Source organism: Dasypus novemcinctus, chromosome 12 (assembly GCF_030445035.2).
Source record: "Dasypus novemcinctus isolate mDasNov1 chromosome 12, mDasNov1.1.hap2, whole genome shotgun sequence".
Taxonomy (NCBI): Eukaryota; Metazoa; Chordata; class Mammalia; order Cingulata; family Dasypodidae; genus Dasypus; species Dasypus novemcinctus.
In genome coordinates, this window is record NC_080684.1 from 51454653 (window position 1) to 51471987 (window position 17335).

Below are 17335 nucleotides of genomic sequence, written 5' to 3' on the forward strand. Positions count from 1 at the left end.
GAATATAGTCTTGTCCTCTTACCTATTGTAAGGGACTAGAAGCCTTTCTGGTGTCATCTAATTTACCCAGTCATTAAGTACTCTTTAGTGGTCTTCAGGTCGAGTTGGTGTAGTGTTCTTGCACTTGCCCCACATCTTAGATCCTAGTTTTCATTTGGTTCTTAGCAAATTTTATACCAGCTCTGTGTAAAAAATGAGGGTACGTTCCCTGGTGTAGTTTAAGCTTATAATCACTACTTTATAATGCCTGTATGTATTTGAGAACTATGGCTAAGACCTTGTAATGTTGTAACTGCTGAGACAATTGTGAAATAAAAGAAGGGAAAGAGAAACAATTAAGTGGAGAACACAGACAGACATAAACATTGTTCTTCCTGCTGTTAAGTTTCTTTTAACAGTTTGCGATCTGATCAGTCATCTTTAACCATGTTGTTACGTATTATTTCCTGAAACATCAAAGGGCCATTAGGATTTAAATTTTTATATAGCTATAGATATATATTTTGTGTGTGTGTGTGTGTTTGGTAATACATAGGTATTGTTCCTCCTCAGCCAGCACATGCAAACCTTTTTCCTGATAAACTTAAAGTTTTGTAAATATTTAGGTCTAGTACAGAAGAATAATTTTTTTAAAAAAGAGCAAAATTTTCTATTCCTGTTAATTTTCAGATGCTGGAATCCAAAAAAGTTTTTCTACCAAATAAACTACTTTTATTACATAATAATTATTTGGGTTTTTTTTTTTTTTTCTGAAGACTGTACCTACAACAAGAGCTTCATATCACCATGAGATAATTGGTGTTATCACAGTGAGTTTTAATTCCAGTCCAAAAAAAGAAATTTGGTTATTTTAGTTTATGTATGAAGCTATATTTCATATTATAATTGAGGCTATTGAATAAAAGTGAAAATTATCAATTGAAGACATTCTTATCCTTTTGTTTTTGTAAATGTCAGTATATGTAAACTATACAAAATAGAACTGAGTCATTTTTTATCTCCTGTTTTCTTAAGTGTATACTTCTGAGGTTTTTTTTTTTTTTTCAGTGTTTGGCTGAATCCACTGAAGGACTTTATGGAATTTTTTATATGCCAGCTAACAGCTTTCTGAGTTTGCTAAAATGTATTTTAGATCTCATAAGACAATAATCAGCTATAGAGTTTGGTTTTTTTTTTTTTTTTTTTGGAAGATCATGAAGTCTATAAATTTTAAAATTATACAAAGCAATAAAGCCATGTACTTAGGTCAGGTTATAATGTTAATAACAAGAAAATTCCAGCCATATACTTTTTCTTTCTGGTGAAATGCTGTAGAGTGCTCACAGAATTATACTGCATCCAATTTTATTTCTGTAATAAAGGTTGCTTTTAGTTAGATAAGTTCTTAACCTGTTAAACTTTGTTTTGATTGATGCATAGTTGCCGTAATTGTACTTCTTTTCACAATAGAGGAAATAAACCACCTACTCTTGTATATTGGTTATTGATAATCTCTAGTCATCTGGATTTTTAGTCCTAATTAACATTTACTACAAATGAGGGAGTAGAAAACTATCATGAATAAGAGAATCTGAGAGAATGGTCCAAATCCTTTTAACAGTTTAAAAATTACCATTATGTAAGTATTTTTTAAAAAATGGTAATATGTGCACATGGTCCAAAATCTAAAAGGTACAAAAGGGTTTTTGTGAAAAGCAGGTCTCTTTTCCGCCCTCCTTGCTTAACCTCATTCCTTCACCTAAGGCATTGTTGTTTGTAACAAGTATTCTCCATATATTTACAACAATATGTCTTTTTTAATGGCTGCATGGTGTACATTCAATATAATAGAATACCATACATTAAGCTTGTTTCCAGTGTTTTGCTTTTATAAGTAATGTTGCAGTGAGTATTTTTGTGTACATATTTAACACCTGTGCAAATATATTAATGGTTTTTAGAAGTGGAATTCTTGTGTCAATGGCACTATGCTTTAAATTTTTTGATTGATACTGCCAAATTGTTCTTGGTGTTTTCATTTTCTAAATTAGAATGCTAGTTTTATAAGGTAGTCTTTGCAAAAACTGTGATCACTAGTTATATGCTATCATAACTAGAAGATTTAATTTTATTTTTATGAATTCTGTGGTTACTAGCACTGATCACTCACAAACGACATTCACCTTTTTACTTTCAAAAATATTTTAATTACTAGCGGTCACTGTAATTTTACTCTTATATAGGTAGTCCTCATGATAGCAATTTGGAATTAGAAACTATTTTTCCAGTAAGTCATATAGAAATTTAGGTGACCATTCAGGCCATAAAAAACTATTTAGCCCATTCTGTTTCAGTATGTTCTAACCATCAGAAATTCATTCATCCTATTGCAGCTCTGACTTAAGGAATTGGGTCTACCCAAAATCGAGGCTCTTGGTTTTGACTTCCAGTTCTTGGGCAGGGGAGTATGGTTAAGATAGGGTGATTCCTGAGGAGCAGAATACCTAGGTGCGGGAGTGAATGAATTAGAGGTGAAAGTGAGAAATGGTTTTGGAATGAATGTAAGGTGTTTTTTTCCTTTCATCTGTTGTTACTTTGCCTTGATAGTAAGGGAAGAAGCTGGGAAATGGGAAGGATGAAATTTGCCTTCCCTTTCCTTTCATTACTAGTCCCACCTGTGGGATCCTGATACCTGAGGTTCAGGATAGTTGATATGAGTTAGGACTTGAAGGAGGTGGTGAAAAGAGATGAAGGATGGAAATGACTGTGATTATCAGGAAGGTTTGTAGAGTCTGAGAAAAGGGAAATGGGATGGAGATGAACATTCTTAAGGTTAGGGACAAGGAAAGACCTTCTATGTGTTAAGTATAGTTTGTTCTTTTTTTTTTTTTTTTCTTCACCTTTTATGTTTTTGGTGGGAGGGAGGTAAGTGGGCATTGTTTAGGGTTATTTTAAGTATTGTTTTGGGGAGAGAACAAAAACAGCTTGGCTTCTTATGGATCCTTTGAATAAGCCAACCATTTTTCCCTGAAGTGAAATCAGACACAAAAGCTCTGACTGAAAGAGAATATTTTGTCTTATATCCTAGTTTAGTTTAAAGGTATCTAGTGCTGGTCTCACTTGAAGTGGTAGCAATAATTCTTTTTTTATTTGGTGGAGCAAAACAGAGTTGACTATACAGCCATTGTTCTTCAAACATGTCTAAATTTTTCAGTCTGTTTATGAGCATCAACAGACACTTTGTGAGCATTTCTGCTGTGGATTGAATGTGTCTGCTTTCCTTTAATTTAGCTTAAAACTAGTAATGGAATTCCTGAGGTTTTGAGAGGAATAGTGTTGGCAAGCTTAGTTTTGAAACTAAAGGCACATTAAGATAATCAAGCAAAACAGAGAGACTATTATTTAAGAAAGGGATTTTAAAACTCTGCTGACATTTGCAAACCAGTGTCTTGTATTTATATAAGCTTTAGATAGGAACTGCTGTTTTTCTAAAATTGTTGGTTTAAAAATAATTGTAACATTTATGCATTTTAAAAGTTGCTTCTAGCACACTCTGAGTATGCTTGAACTCTGTCTTGTAAGCAAAGTATTCTGATGTTTGGGCATAAGCTGTTTTGTTTGTCTTTCTCAGACCATTGGACATAATTAAGATGGATTGTAGATGTTAGGAATTTGAATCTAATGAGGTTTTAAAAGTTACTTTGACCATTAAATCTGTTGAAGTATGCTACCATCACCTGAATATAGCTGAGTATCGCTAAAAAATAATAAGTGATAGCACTCTTTAAGTGTACTGTTTAAGTGGCTTTTGGAAGAATTTAGATGCAGGCACTCTATAGGATTATGCTAACTAAAAATACCCCATTCCCTGGTTAAATCTGTTTAACCCTGTTTTATCTGCATCACGTCTTATACATTGTGATCTTGAATATTTATATGCATTTTACGTGTCAATCTATGAGCATTTTTGAGGGCCTACTAAATCTCAGATCTATATTTTTTGTTTTGCTGTTAGGTCTCTCCTAATATTTTTTAATTTCTCTAGGTTAAGAATCATGTTTTCTTATATTTTTTGATAATTCTCCATACTGCAATGGATACTTCATTGTAGTTGGTAGATAACTAAGAGCTTATTTACCTTCTTGGTCATTTAATAGATATTTATCAAATGCCTTCTTTGTGCTAGAGGGTAAAGAAGTCCAGTAAGTTAAGGATGCTGCTTTCACATTGCTTAGATTCTGATAGGAAATAGAGGAAATAAACCAATTTTAGCAATATGTGTCATTCATATTTTGAAATTATCTTTGGAAGGGCCAGAGCTCTGCATCTGGTAGTAAAAAGTTCATACTTGCTTTGAAGAATGGAAATTAAAATTTTTAGTGTCTTCTCTGTGATACGTGTTTCTGCCTCAATTTATTAACAATCCTGCAATATAGGTATTGTATCTCTTTTATAGATGGGAAAATTAGCTTGTGTATGAGAAAACTCGCTCAGAGGTGATGTAATTTGCCCGAGGTCACTTAATTGTAGATATGAGATGCTAATTCTGTGTTCTTTTCTTTATACTAAGATTTCTCAACTTCATCACTGTTGACATTTTAGCCTGGATAAGTATTTGTCGTGGGGAGATTGTCCTGTGCATTTTAGGAGGTTTAGTAGCATTCCTAGCCTCTACCTTGGGACTTGCATGACCCTAAAAGTGAGTGCCTCTTTAAATTTTGTGCCCTACCTGCCTTTTAGCTTCACCACAGTCCAGGCATTTGCCTCTACCCACTTTATGCCAATAACACTCCCTAATATGACAACCAAAAATGTCCTCAGACATTGACAGATGCCCCCAAGGGAGGGGAGGAGGACAGCAAAGTTCCCCCTGGATGAGAATCACTGCTTTATACCAATCTGAGAAAGTTCTCTCATTGCTGTCTCTTCCTTCTAGGTTTTGATTTAATATGATAAGAGGACTGAGTCTTCTGGGACTTCAGGTGTTTCTTGGGAGCTGAAGAGCAGTGATGAGTGGGAGCTTTGTGGCATCTTGTATCTCTCTCGTCCTATAACCCATACTTGAGCAAAAGTGGCTAATTTAAAAAGTGGCTAATAAGAAATGGCATTTCTAAGCTTTAAGTAAATACCTTCTAAATATTGCAGAACTTACAACAGTTAAGTGATTTGTTATAGAACAAAGAAATCAATTGCTTCAAACTGTTGGAAATATAAGAGAGCAAAAATTATACCACCATTGAATATACTCAGCTTAGTTTATTTTGTGCCTGGTGGAAACTTATTTGCTGGTATTGGTTTTTATACCATTGGATATTGATGGTAACACTATGCTAGCTATTTGAAGATTACAAAGAAAATATAAGATATCTCTGACTTCAATAAGCTTGAAATCTAGTTGGAGAGGAAAGACTAAAGTATGCAAAACAGTCATTTATACTGATCATCTATTATATACAAGGAACTAAATGTGTTGAGGGCAAAGATTATACGGCACAGTTATTGTTCTCAGACTGCTTATAGTCTACTAGAGGAGGCTGGGAAAAAGAATATGGAGTTTCTTCAAGGTTTCGAGATAAACGGAGTGTTAGTTCATCTACCATGGGAGAGTCAAGAGGAAAAGAATGAGAAAAGTGAGGAATGTCTGACCTGTTAACAGGTGAGTTTTGAAGAGGGAAATGATTGGCAGAGGCATGCTGGGTGTGGGAAAACACTGAGTTAGGCACATAAGAATGAGGTGTGCTTGTGATATTGGGAAAACTAGCCTTGAGCAGAGCTTGTTGGTAGGATTATAAAGAAGAATAATAGCACGATTATTTATTGAGCTGCTACTTTGTACCAGTGCCTTTATTATATTCTTGACATTTATTCTCATAACCTCATTTTACAAATGTGTAACCAAGGTACTAGGAGGTTAAGTAACTTTCCCAGGGTTACACAGCTGGTAAATGATAGAGCCAGTATTTGAATAATGATATTATATTAGTAGGGCTAGGTTACAGAAGTCTCTGAAAAAACAGCAAAGGGGGCAACTTTTAACTATTATATTATAGATAAAAAGGAACCATTGAAGGTTTTTGAATAGGTACGTAATCCAGTAAAGGTCAACTTAGAGGCCAACTAGGAGGACTTAATGAGAGTCTGAATGAGGATGCTTGATGAAGAAATGAGTCTAGATGAGAAAATGTTTCGGAATGTATTTTTCCTGATTATTTATTATTATTTAAAGATTTATTTTTTATTTGTTTCTCTTGACTTCCCCCCATTGTCTGCTCTCTGTCCATTCACTGTGTGTTCTTCTGTGTCCGCTTTGCATTCTTGTCAGCGGCACCGGGAATCTGTGTCTCTTTTTGTCGTGTCATCTTGCTGTGTCAGCTCTCTGTGTATACTGTGCCACTCCTGGGCAGGCTGCGCTTTTTTCGCTTCGGTGGCTCTCCTCGCAGGGTGCACTCCTTGCATGTGGGGCTCCCCTACTCAGAGGACACCACTGCGTGGCACGGCACTCTTCACTCATCAGCACTGTGTATGGGCCAGCTCACCACACGGATCAGGAGGCCCTGGGTTTGAACCCTGGACCTCCCATATGGTAGGCAGATGCTCTATCAGTTGAGCCAAACCTGCTTCCCTTCCTGATTATTAAAAAAAATTATAGAAAATGTGTAAAATACAGAAAAACATGAAGAAGGTAGTACCTAGTCTCCTTTCTGCCACTAAGAAATAAGCACTGTTAATTTCCTAGAGCATTCCTTTTCTGGTCTTTCCTGCTCTGTGTGCTCACCTCTCCCATCTTCCCCTTACCCTCCAAATTTGGAGAAAGAGTCCCTAAGGTTTGATGTCTCCCCTCATAGAGTGGAGAGTAATGAGTAGGATAATGGATTGTGTTTTATTCATACATAGTAGGAACCCAAATAGGTGTTTGTGATTTGAATGAATTGGTAATTCCTGGGATTTGGTAGACAGAAAGGAATGAGTCAAAGGGGAAATTTGGCTGGCTTTTGATCAATGAGGTTGAAAGTGGGGGAGGGGGAGGGGGATGACCTGGAAGAGAATGATGGGATTTATGTGGAGATATTGAATTTGATGTATTGGTACAACATCCCAAGTTGAAATTGTAGTTTACAGCTGAAATTTTGGAGTTGTCATAGAAGTGAAAAAATGTAGAGAAAGATTGAGTTTAGAAATAATCACTGTCTGGTCAGAATGATGTTTCTGACACTTAGGTTTTTTGAGGACCATTGTAAAATTTCCTTAATACTTGTCTTTAAATGACCCTTTTGTTTAACCTTATATAAAGGGAAACTTTGTATCAGTACTATATGTGGAAAAGGAATGCCATAATGTTACTAAATTTTAGCTAGATATTGTTGTTTATTAAACCCTGTGAGTCTAAGTCTGCTCTGTTTAAAACAAAACAAAACACTGAGACTTTATAGTAAAAAGGCCTGAGGACTTGAAAAGCCAGTAACTTTCTTATGAGGTGATTCTTCATTATATTCATGGCACCTAAAGTGGGAACATACCCCATGTTTTGTGAAGCACAGAAAGAGGAATTGGCTGTGGAAATAGAATCAGAGAGTAATCAGACAGATGAAAATTCGGAAAGTGTAATAATGTCCTAAAAGTCTTAGGGAGTTGGGAGTTTCAAGAAGGTATGTGTGATGCTCTTAAATTCAGGGTCAGGTTTGTTGTAACTTGCACATCAGTTTGTGACACTGTCTATTAAAATGCATGAGAAGGCAGTAGATGTGGCTCAAGTAGTTGGGCACCTGCCACCCACATGGGAGGACCCTGGTTTGGTTCCCGAGGCCTCCTAAAGAAGACAAGCTGATGCCAACGAGCTGATGAATGACCAGACACAACCAGCAGACGTGAGTAGGGGGTGGATGTGGCTTACATGGTTGATCACCCACTTTGCACATGGGAGGTCCAGGATTCTGTTCCCAGTGCCTCCTAAAGAAGACAAGCAGAAATGAGTGGACACAACAAGTTGACAGATGAGGGAACCATCTGGGCTGGGGCTTGGGGAAGTAAAGGACGACAGCTTACTTGCATTAGTGTTAACCTTAAAATGAAAATTTGTCCCTGGACTTTGAACATATTTGGGAAGTTCTTTAAATTTATGGTGATAAAATCATTCTGCTTTCTGTGAATTATCCAGAATTTTGTATTGTGCTGTTTTCCATTGTAAAATTCATTTTGATATATATCTATGTAGAACAAATGGGCTTTTCCGTGCCTTATTTGCAAGCTATTTGAAAAGTCTCTAATATAAAATCAACTTTTTCAAGTAAAACACTTGTTTAGGAATTGTAATACTTAATAATTAAGTTGCTACATGTGATGATTATACCCTCAAATACTTTATCTACCTACTTACCTACCTACCTATTTATTTTAAGAATGAGACAGGCTATAAATAGATGAAGTACATAGTAGTGGTTGCCAGTCCATAAAACCCTATTTAACCCATAATATAATTGAAGTACCGTACTGTATCACTTAACCACCATTTATAACAGTGATTCTGTGGGGGCACAAAGGCATCCATGACTCTGAAACAACAAACCAACAAACATCTTTTGGAATATACCATGGGACTCCTGTAGAAGTACTTGGTTCTAGTAGAAAGGAGATGTGTTAGAAGAGAATTGGTAAAAAAAAAAAAAAAAAAAAAAAAAGTTAAACATAAGCAATAAAATACAGAAAAATTTTAAAAAACTAAAATAAAATAATTGGGATATTAAAAAAAAAGAGAGAGAATTGGTTAGCTCTTTTACTATTATTTGCTCTTGAAAGTGTCTGATCCATAGTTTGTATCTACTAGAAGGTATAATTGTTTATATATATATATATTTTTGCATTATATTAAGAATTTTAAACTTATTTTGAGCAACATTCAGTTTAGCACAACAAAGAAACTAGGTGTTAATGTGGTTTACTCTGTAGAAATATGTTCTCCTGCTCATTTGGAGAGATTTTTTCAAGTATATCTAGATTCTTGAACTCTGGCCATGCGGAGTGTGGGAGGTTGTGTGGGAAAAGGCAATAGCATGAATTGGGTCCATCAGTTGAAAATAAAGTCCTAATTTTAATATATTTTATGTTGGAATTTCATTATCATTTTGTTTATGAAAACATCATTCTATAGTAGTCGATATATTTACCAGACCAAAAGCATACTTTAATGGACAGCATCAGTGTACGTGTATATAAAAGCATGAAAAAACATGCATCTTTATTTTGTTTTCTGTCTCAGTCTTCTAGACTGACTGTATGTGGTTAGTTCAGGCCCACCTGTTTAATCCTTCTTTCTTAAAGTTAACTTAATCAAGGGAGTGAAATTCTGTCACATTCACAATCCCAGAGATTATGCTTAATGTATACCCTGGGGTCATGGGGATTTTAGGGACCATCTTTGAATTCTGTGTACCATAGATAAGTCCCCGTTGTTGAGTGTGAAGAGTAGCATCAGCAGCCTTCCTTAGTATCTTTGTTTATGGCCAGAGACTGAACTTTTACTGTAATGGTAGTAGATTTCCCTTAGGGCTGCTCAGAGGAGTTGTGGACCAAGTAGTTGGTAGGAACCAGTTGAAGTAGTGGAGCAGTGACACTCTGTTTACCTCCTCAGTGGAGTGAGTATGGGTGAGATGGGGATTTAAGGAGGAAACTGAAACAAGAGTTTATTTAGGTAGGAAGACAAAATGCACAAAGTATAAGTTACAGAAGAAAATACTTTACATCTGCTGTGTTAGCAATTGCATCCCATTTAAAAATATACATTTTTTCAGATAGAAAGATTCTTGTAGTAATTGTAATAATATCCTTTTTGTTTAATGCATATTATTATAACTTTAAAACACACAACTATCTTCTCCTTCCTCCTAAAAGTAGAGTGGTAGTCAACTAGTTCCAATTCCTTATTTTTTTTTCCTTAGAGACATTGTGGGTTTACAGAACAATCATGCATAAAATACAGGGTTTCCATATACAACAATATTATTAACACCTTGCACTGGTGTAGAACATTTGTTAAAATTGGTGAAAACACATTTTTGTAATTGTATTATGAACTACAGTCCATAGTTCAACTTAGGATTCACTGTGTAGTATAGTTTTAGGGATTTAAAAATATATATATATTTTTATGTCTCAACTTCCCACCCCATCCCTCGGCAACCTGTATTCTAGATTCTGACTCTATGAGTTTGCTCGTTCCAACTATTTCATATCGGTGAGATCACACACCTGTCTTCCTGCATCTTGCTTATTTCACTCAACATGATGTCTTAAAGGTTCATCCATGTTGTCACATACATAAGAACTTCATTCCTCCCTGTGGCTGAATAATATTCCATTGTATTTATGTACCTCTCTTTGTGTATCCATTCATCAGTTTATGGACACTTGGGTTGTTTTCATCTTTTGGCAATTGTGAATAATGCCAAAATGAACACTGGTGTGCAAATACCTTTTCAGCTAATTCCTCACTTCTTAAGTTACTTATAATCGGGAATCTGTTGGTAGGAATCTTCTAATTCTTAATACATTTCTACTTTTCATTCCTAAAAAAGTAAGTACTTCATATTATATCATGCCTAATGTTACCAGTGAGGAAATGGATGCAAAGGAAGTGTCAATCTTCTTTTGTAGTATATGGTTCTCTGGCTTAATGTTTTGGGATTATATGTTGGAATGTGGGAATATTTCTCTGCTTTTATAGCAGTGAGAAAGTAGAATTTGTTGTATAGTTAATTTTGGAACACTGAAGTTAACATTACAATAAAGGATATTATGTATATTATTTAAAATTAATCTTTAACAATAGAGTTTAGTGATAAATATAAAGTATTCTGTACTAGGGAAAAATCATTTGGTATATCAACAGTATATACCATAAATTTTAATTTTTATTGGTAAATAGACAGGTGGTCTTAGTTACATCTAAAGAAGAATACCACTTAAAAGACTTTTAGTGAAGCATAAAAATTCTATTAGACATGGAACTATGTTTCTGCCAATAACTCGACATTTTGAGGACAGATAGCATCCCATTTCCAATTTGAGACAGGGCACAAAAATATCCTAGGGCTGAGAATAGCATAGTAAATTGTACTAACAAAAATCCTTTCTGTATTTATGGTGGAGGAAAAATCTTCATTGGGTTTGCATGGAAAAATGTGATACAAACTCTGTGCTTTAGCACAGTAAATGGGGACCTCACATTTTGTGATTATTCTGTATGGTTAATTTTCAATGCAAATTCCCAAAATGTTTCTGTATGTGAGTTTCTTGTCTTTTGTATTTTCATCTTTGGCTAATTAGAACCCCACCTCCAACTCCATTGTGTGTTCCAGAAATGCTTCATTGATTTTCCTTCTCATATTTTACCTTCATATTTTCTCTAGTTAATGTTTTCTACTTAAGCTAAAAAATTTCTCCTCGTATTTTTTTTTCTCTTCCCTTCCCTCCCCCCCCGCCCAGTTGTTTGCTTTCTGTGTCCATTTGCTGTGTGATCTTCTTGTGTCTTCTTGTGTCAGCAGCACTCAGAATCTGTGTCTCGTTTTGTTGCGTCATTTTGGTGCGTCAGCTCTCCATGTGTGTGGTGTCATTCCTGGGCAGGCTGCACTTTTTTTCACGCTGAGTGGCTCTCCTTACGGGGCTCACTCCTTGCACCTGGGGCTCTCCTACGCGGGGGACACCCTGCGTGGCAGGGCACTCCTTGCGTGCATCAGCACTGTACGTGGGCCAGCTCATCACACGGGTCAGGAGGCCCTGGGTTTGAACCTTGGACCTCCCACATGGTAGACGGACGCCCTATCCATTGGGCCAAATCTGCTTCTCTTTTCCTAGTGTTTTTAAGAACTAGGGGATGGGCAGAATTATGGGATAATGGTGGAGTTGGCATCTCTAAAATTCAGTCCTTCCACCAGAACAATTAAATAGGACAAATCTGTCTGAAACACCTGTTTTGAAACTTTAGAGGCCAGTAGAACACTGTACAGCATCCAAGGAAGTGTGATAGGAAGAGGCTGGTAAATTACTGCAAAGACCAGTAAATTGTGCTCTCTGCACAGTGGTTATAGGAACCCATCACCTACTCCTGTGGCAGGCCATGGTGGGGCCTGGCCCCTGGCTAGCTCACAGGTGACAGAAAGGGACATAAAAATCCTCTTCCCCAAGACCAAGGGTAGGTACAGCCGATTGTTGATCACAGCATTTGATTAGTGATTTTGGATCACTGAAGGCACGGCTCTGAGGGTGGCCATTGTCCCAGGCCTTCCCCCCCACCCAACAAAGGTGATGGTGAGGAGACTTAAAGACGACACTGCTTCAGAGCTGTGGGGAGCAGTTATTTGAAGGGCTGCATTTGCTGGGTGGGTCAGGAAAGCTCAGTTTTGGGGAGCCATGGAAGAAGCTCCTGGCACCCTTTCTGAGCCTCTGTGCAGAGCCCTTTGGAGCCTGTCTGTGTTACCTTTATGGGTCCTGGCCTGGATTTGGCTGGGAAAGACTGACTTGGGAATCTCCTGTCCAGTGTGCCCCTCCCCCCATCCCAGAATTTGCTATCCAGGCAAAGGCAGCTTGAGACAGCCATAGGAATGTAAGAAACTAGAGGCAGACAGTCTGGGGCAAAGGATTGCATGCTTTAAACACCTGGGAGAGGGAGCTCTGTTTCCTGGGAATTAAGGGGACATTCAGGGAAGCAGATGCGGCTCAAGTGATAGCGTTTCTGCCTACATATGGGAGGAACTGGGTTCTATCCCTGGGGGCCTCCTAGTGAAAAAGAAGAAGAGAAAGTGTGCCCACACAGCAAGCCAGTGCCTGTGCAAGTGCCTACATGGTGAGCCAGTACCCTCACGAGTGCTTGCGTGGTGAGCCAGTACCCATGCAAGTGATCACGCAGCAGGATGATGATGCATCAAAAGAGAGACAAGGGGAGAGTGGTGATGAAGTGCAGCAGAAACCAGGAACTGAGGTGGCGCAATTGACAGGGAACCTTTCTCCTCATCAGAGGTCTCCAGGATCAAATCCTGGTGAATCCTAGAGGAGAGCAAATGAGAAGAGAAGACAACACAGACAGCAAAAATAGCAGGGTGGGAGAAATAAATAAATAATTTAAAATAATAATGTAAGAGGGGACATTCAGGCTTCTCTAAATGGGAAAAATCCACAGCAACTAAAAAAGCACAAGCCCAAGACAAGATCTAGGCTAGAAATGATAGGGAACAACCTGCACAGTACATTTGCTTTGAGCAGACCTTGAGAGATTTTCTTGAGTTTTGGACTGAAACTCAAGAAAATCTTAGTCTTATCACCATCTGGTTACAAAATCATGAAACAGACATTTCAGGGAATAAACCCCAGAGTTAATACTTTAAAATATTAAAATGTACAGCGTGCAACAAAAAAGTACAAGACAAAGAAACAGGAGATGATAGCCCATTCAAAAGAAGAAGAAAAAATCCAGCAAACATCAAGGAAGACCAGAATTTATACTTACCAAACAAAGACTTTTAAAAAAATGGTGGTAAAAATGTTCAAGGAGATGAAGGAAAATACAGAGAAAGAACTAAAGGATATCAGGAAAACAATGAGTGAGTGATAATGAGAATCTTAGTAAAGAGAAATTTTAAAAAGGGACCAAATAGAACTACTGGAGTTGAAGACCATCAACTGAAATGAAGAATTCCCTGGAGGGTTTCATAAACAGATTGGAACTGGCAGAAGAAAGAATCAGCAAACATGAAGAAAAGGCAGTTGAAATGAGTCAGGCTGAGGAGCAAAAAGAAAAAAGAATGATATAAAGAGAAAACAGCCCAAGACATCTCTGGAACACCATCAAGTGTACCAATATACATATTATGGGAGTCCTACAAGAGAAAGAAAAAGAAAGGGATAGAAGGAATATTCATAGATATAATGACAGGAGTAATAATTTTCCAAACTTAGCAAATCCAGGAAGCCCAGAGAACACCAAATAGGATAAATGTGAAGAAAAATGCACCTTGTCATATATTTCAGAGAGTTCTGAAAGTTGCAAGAGAAGAGCAGCATGTTATGTACATGGGAGTTCCAATTAGGTTGAGTGCTGATTTCTCATCAGAAATCAGGGAAGCAAGAAGGCAGTTGACTGGAATACGTAAAGTGTGGAAAGAAAACAACTGCCAAAAAGGATTTTAGATCCAGCAAGACTTTCTTTGAAAAAGTAGGAGGAGATTTAAGACTTTCCCTCATAAAAGCTGAGGGTATTCATTACCTATCAGCAAGGTTAAAGGAAGATCTTCAGACTAAAAGGAAAGGATGCCAAACAGTAGTTCAAAGTAGCATAAAGAAATAAGGGCCACCAGTAAAGGAATCCATTTGGGTAATTATAAATGCTAGTATTATTATATTGTATTTTTTGTTATGTAACTCCACTTCTTCCTACAGGTGCTAAAATGCAAATGCATAAACAATAATGTTACATCTGTGGTTTTGGACAAAGATATAAGTGGTAGAATATACACACCCAAAAAGTGGGGGCTTCTGGGAAGATGGTGGATTTGAGAGAGACAGGACTCACTTCCACAAAAATAGCTAGAGGACAGGCAGAGACAGCCTGAAAAAAAAAGTTTTAGGGTTTAGGGCACTAGAAGAAGGCTAGATGACACCCAGAAGAGAGAGGGGCAAAGGAAAAAAGAATCACAACAGCAAAAATGAATTAAAGCTGCAGCGGCTGCCAGTGCCCATCCCCCCACCTTTCAAGCAGACAGCTTTGAATTCTCCAGCTTCTGGAGCAGGAAGGGGATGAAAGAGATCCAATTCTCACAAACACCCTCCTACCGACTGGAACTAGTTGTTAAGGACATAGAGGGGAGTGGAATTATTTCCTACCTGGGGGAAAAGGAAGGGTCTGCAGGCAAAGGTTTTAGAATAACCTCTGAGAAAGGTAGCTTTGCAAGGATCTGAATAGCCTTGAGGCAGGATCTTCTGTCACGCTGTTGTGGTCCCTGTTGCAGGGAACATACTCCATCCAGAGTTTGAACTGAGAGGGCTGTTGAAGAGTGCCATCTGCTGGCAGACCAAACAAGGAAACTAAAAGTAAATAAAGGGAAGTTGATGTGGCTCAAGTGATTGAGCTCCCACCTACCACATGGAAAGTCCCAGGTTTGGTTCCTACTGCCTCCTAAAGAAGACCATCAAGACAGCAAACTGATGTGATGGGCAGGTACAGTGAGCTGATGCAACAATGTGATGCAACAAGATGGCACAACAAGAGGATACAGCAAGAGACATGAGGAAAACATAATGAGAGATACAATAAAGCAGGAAGCTGAGGTGGCTCAGGCAATTAGGTATCTCCCTCCCACATTGGAGATCCTGGGTTTGGTTCCTGCTGCCTCCATATCTGTGAAATGATATCCCTGTAACATGGGACTGTATAGCATAGCAAAACCATGTGTGAAATATGAGTATGGGTAATATTACATATATAAAATTGTTTTTCTTTGAAACTGAACAGATGAACATTAATGTTACAAGATGGTAGTATCAGGCAAAAATACAACCAAGCAACATGGACAATAGTGTGTAGTAAAATATTAATAATCTTCCCTTAAAGGTTTAAGAAAAAGCAAATATACCAAGTGAGAGAAACTAGACAAAGGTACTACAAATTCTTTGATTCAATCTATACAAAATACAAATACAAATAAATTAGAAAGATGGAAATAGAACAGTAGCTATGCACAGCAGAAAAGCATATAGTGCTTGAGAGTTGATTATTAAGGGGTAGAGCTATTTTTGTTTTTTATTTTTATTGAAATAATGGAAATGTCTCATGATTGAAGTGATGAATGCACAACTCTGTGGTTATACCACATTCCCTTGATTGTACACTTTGGATGAATTGTATGCTTTGTTAATATGTATCAATAAAATTGATTTAAACAAACCCTCTGTGCATCAGAAAGCAAACATGTACATTAATGGGATAGCTGTATGTACTGACATTACTCCTGCTATACGTCAGTATTTCCAAATAAACACATTTATGATCTGCCCAAAAAAATGGGGAAATGCAGGTTTGGGAAAAGTGTGTATGTATGCTATTGAACTAAAGTTGGTTTGAAACCAAATATGATTGTTATTTATTTAGGATGTTAAGGTTTAACTCCATGACAACTAAGAAAAACATAGGAAAAGTCTATCAAGAAAGAAAAGAGAAGTGACTCAATATGGTGCAATACAAAAAGTCAAATATAAAAGTAGGCATTAACAGAAGAATTGAGGGACTTTTATAAGACTAAATAAATAAAAGGCTGAATAGCAAAACGGCAGGAAAAAAGTCCTGCATTATCAGTGGTAACTTGAAATGTAAATGGATTAATTTCTCCAGTGAAAAGGCAGAGATTGGCAGAATGAATAAAAGTATGACCCTACTATATGCTGTTTGCAAGAGATTTTCCATAAATTCAGTGATAAAAGTGGGTTGAAAGTGAAAGGATGGAAAAAATATGTACTCTGAAAGTAGTAACCAAGAGAACTGGGGTAGCTATATACTATTATGTATGTTTTTTTAAAGATTTATTTATTTATTTATTTCTCTCCCCTTCCCCCCCACCCCAGTTGTCTGTTCTCTGTGTCTATTTGTTGCGTCTTCTTTGTCGGCTTCCGTTGTTGTCAGCGGCACAGGAATCTGTGTTTCTTTTTGTTTCATCATCTTGTTGTATCAGCTCTCCGTGTGTGTAGTGCCATTCCTGGGCAGGCTGAACTTTCTTTTGCGCTGGGTGGCTCTCCTTACGAGGCACACTCCTTGTGTGTGGGGCTCCCCTACATGGGGGCACCCCTGCGTGGCACGGTACTCCTTGTGCGCATCAGCACTGCACGTGGGCCATCTCCACACGGTTTAAGGAGGCCCTGGGTTTGAACCGCGGACCTCCATGTGGTAGACAGAAACCCTAACCGCTGGGCCAAGTTCCCTTCCCTATACTATTATGTGTTAAATAGACTAAGTCAAAAACAGTTATGAGGTGTGTCACCCACCCAGTGATCTATCCAAAAACAAGGACTGCAGCCTAAACACCAAATACCAGTTAGTGAAATAAAAATCCTCAGCCTTGCTAAGGGAATGCCTTGATTTCTGAACATTTGATGTCGTGTTTTATATATGGCATTTGCTGAACTAGTTTGTGTGGCTATAAATCAATGAAAACAAAACATTTTGAGGGACAAAGAAGGTCATTATCTACTGTCAATTCAACGAGAAGATATAAATTATATATATTCACCTAATAGGAGAGCCCCCGAATACATGAATCAAATACAAATTTAAAGGGAGAAATGAAATTGTTGGTTCTACATTAAGAATGGGAAACTTTAA

At 37.4% G+C, this 17335-nt stretch overlaps 1 protein-coding gene across 2 annotated transcripts in view; it reads left to right on the forward strand.

The window, feature by feature from the left end:
- Window positions 1-17335, forward strand: part of FRS2 (fibroblast growth factor receptor substrate 2) — a 124153-nt gene that overhangs the window by 21820 nt on the left and 84998 nt on the right. The window lies entirely within an intron of this gene.